Source organism: Camelus bactrianus, chromosome 18 (genome assembly GCF_048773025.1).
Source record: "Camelus bactrianus isolate YW-2024 breed Bactrian camel chromosome 18, ASM4877302v1, whole genome shotgun sequence".
In the NCBI taxonomy this organism is placed as follows: domain Eukaryota; kingdom Metazoa; phylum Chordata; class Mammalia; order Artiodactyla; family Camelidae; genus Camelus; species Camelus bactrianus.
In genome coordinates, this window is record NC_133556.1 from 35,828,481 (window position 1) to 35,831,549 (window position 3,069).

At 49.7% G+C, this 3,069-nt stretch overlaps 1 non-coding gene across 1 annotated transcript; it reads left to right on the forward strand.

Moving 5' to 3' along the window:
- The first annotated feature begins 2,533 nt into the window (after window positions 1-2,533).
- Window positions 2,534-2,606, forward strand: TRNAV-GAC (transfer RNA valine (anticodon GAC)). The gene has a single exon. It is a non-coding gene; the product is annotated as a tRNA-Val (tRNA).
- The last annotated feature ends 463 nt before the right edge of the window (window positions 2,607-3,069 follow it).

The window sequence follows — 3,069 nt, forward strand, 5'->3', positions numbered from 1 at the left end:
ACTGTGGTTTTTATGGTCTCATCCAGTTTCTGATTCTTTGCATCTTGGTGGCTGTCTCTCGCCTTCCCTCTGTGTCTTTGGTCTCTCTGCTTTTTCTCTTTCTGTCTTGCTATCATACTCTGTGATGTTCCTTTCCTCTCACTGCCTCCTTCTGAAGTGCTTGTCATATAAAGATGCTGGAACAAATAGTCTAGGCTTGAAATCACCTCCTCTCTTTGGGCGTCGGTCTCCTGATCCGTCAAATGTGCTTAGCAGGCTACCTGGCATGTAATCAGCATGTTATAGTCAATCATTATTATTATTCCCCAAATTTGGGTAGCCAACTTCCCCAGGTAGTTTCTGGGACCAGCAAACAGGGTGACACAGAAGATTAGAAAGAGAAGGCTTTGGGAGAGAAAGACTTCATGGGCTGAGGGAAACAGAGACACAGAACTAGGTTAGTTCTCCTGGCTGTGCGGTTTCTCCTCACATCTTTTACAAGAGGCAACAGGAAATGTCCCAGAAGACTGCAGGGTGTGCACATGGTATGTCTTGATTCTCATAGCCCTTTGGCTGTTGAATCTACCCCTCCCTCTACCCCAACCATGACAATCTATGAAAGCAAGAGTTTTGAAAAGAGAAAGGGGAAGAGAGAGACAACACGGCAGAGAACATGAGAGAGAATGAGAATAAAAGAGGGTAGAAAGAGAGCCAACAAGAGAGGGTAAAAGTAAGAAAACATGAGAGAGGGGGAGGGATTCCTGGACACCATAGACCAATGTCTTCTGCTGAATAGAGTAAGCAAGACCAACCTGCGTCCGTGGAAAAAAGATGCTATGACCCACATTATTGCTCCTTGTAATAAACTGCACTAAATGCAAGCCTATTGTCTGTTCAATTCCACTTTAGTACAATTCACTGTGCTGCCGCAGCCTCAGTGTCCAGCTGAGATGCTGCCTTTGGAAGCAAAAGCCAAACTCCATACAGCAGAGATTTGGCTCCTTAGCAACTGAAAGAAGTTAGACAAAACAAAAGAAAAGAGAGCACATGGCGTTGCAGAGTTAAAGCAGAGAGAGATGGATGCATTTTATTTGGAAGCAACAAACAAAAAACAACCCCCAACCAGCCCATGCCATGCCATCTGCAATCAATACGCATCACTACAGACACGCAGATGGCTGGGCTCTGGGAGAGTTCCAAGCCAGTGGTTCTCAACTTCGCCATGCACTGTAATCACCTGAGAGCTTTAGAAAGAAAAAATCTCAGGGCCCGGGTGGCACCCCCAGACCAATTAAATGGTAGGACCCTAGCATCAGTATTTTCACAGCCCCCCCCCCAGGTGACTCTCGTGTGTAGCCAAGGTTGATGACCTCTGATCTTGGAGAAGCCAGTGAACCAAGTCACAGTGTTTCCAGACTCTCTAACCTGACTGCCACAGGTAAGGCTGCTCAAGAAATGACTGCACCTGTTGGGTAATTAAGGTAACAATTCAGGACTGTCACAGGACTATGAAAATTCCATCTGTTCTGGATAAGTGATGCGGTTTAATCAAATGATACTCTTCACGAGCAACTATCTCGCTCCCTGACATCTGGTTCGCCCCGAGTGTTCGATGGTCCTGGTTGCTGCTGTCTGTTTATGGCCGTCTGCTGCCGGTGATGGTGGGGGCAGCGCACAGCCAGGCGAGGTGGGCGGCAGGGCGGCTTTCCTACCCGTTCATCTGTTGGGAGTGGAAAAGCCTGGGCCAGGGCAGGACCCTGCACCTCTGGCTCAAGCACCCGTGATACACTTACTATGGGTTGAATTGTGTCCCTGGTCAAATTCATACGTTGGATTCCTCCCCTCCAGTGCTTTCGCATGTGCCCTTATTTAGAAACAGGGTCGTTGCAGATATAATTAGTTCAGAAGAGGTCATGCCGGAGTAGGGTGGGCCCCTAACCCAGGAGGAGTGGTGTCTTAGGGAAAATGGACATTTGGACACAGAGACATGCGCACGGGCAGTCCGCCAAGGGACGCTGCAGGCAGAGATGGGGCCGATGCATCTAGACACCCAGGACCACCGAAGATTGCCACCAAATCTCCAGCAGCTAGAGAAGAGGCAGGAGACAGACCTCCCTCCCGGCTTCAGAAGCAACCAGCCCTGCCGACACCAGGGTGTCAGACTTGCTCTGAGACAGTACACGTCTGTCGTCTAAGCCACCCGGGTGGTGGTTCATTGTCACAGCGGCCGTGGCAAAGGAATACGGCACCCCAGCATGGAAGAACCCGTTCTGCCCACTGACGGGAACAAGTGGAGGGTTTCAGGCTTGGGCCAGGACAGGCCCTGAGCCAGTCAGGTTCCCAGCCTGATTCCAAACCAGTCCCCATAACTGCCGCTCCGGACGCCCTCCTGCTCACTGTACCTGCTGCCCCCAGCAGGCCGGCTACGTGAGAACCAGACCTGTTCCGTGGCGGACGGGTCCACACTTCGGAGGGATCTCGGGCTTGTTTTAATTCTCTGGTGTCACCATCTTGACATCCTGAATCGTTTTTAACACAGGCCCATCCTGGGTGGGGAGGGTATAGCTCAGTGGTAGAGAGTGTGCCTGACATGCACAAGGTCCTGGGTTCAATCCCCAGTACCTCCATTAAAATAAGTAAGTAAATAAACCTGATTACCTCCTCTCACCAAACAAACAAACAAACATTTTGAAAAAATTAAAAGACAGTGTTGAAAACAAAAACAAAATAAAACACGAGCCCAGCATTTCACTTTGCCCCCAGGGCCTGCAAATTCTGGAGCCAGTCCCGTCCCCAAGCCTCCCACCAATTTTCCTTCCTTCAGTCAGAGCCTGTCTACTTCCTCATGGGAGTTTCTCCTTGTTTCTGGTCCACTAATGTCACTCGCTTTTTGTTTTTCAATGACATTATGAAGGTTCCCTTTTAATGACATTGTTTTGGTCATCTGCAGGGATGTGGGGCAGGAGGGGATGGCAGAAGGTGACTGTGTTGGACATCCAAGTCGTGTGTTCCAGTTTGAATAGGAGTCTCTTGTTTGTTCGCAGTCCCATTAAGGACCACGGCTGAGGGAAGGAGCAGCCGTTTGTGAAA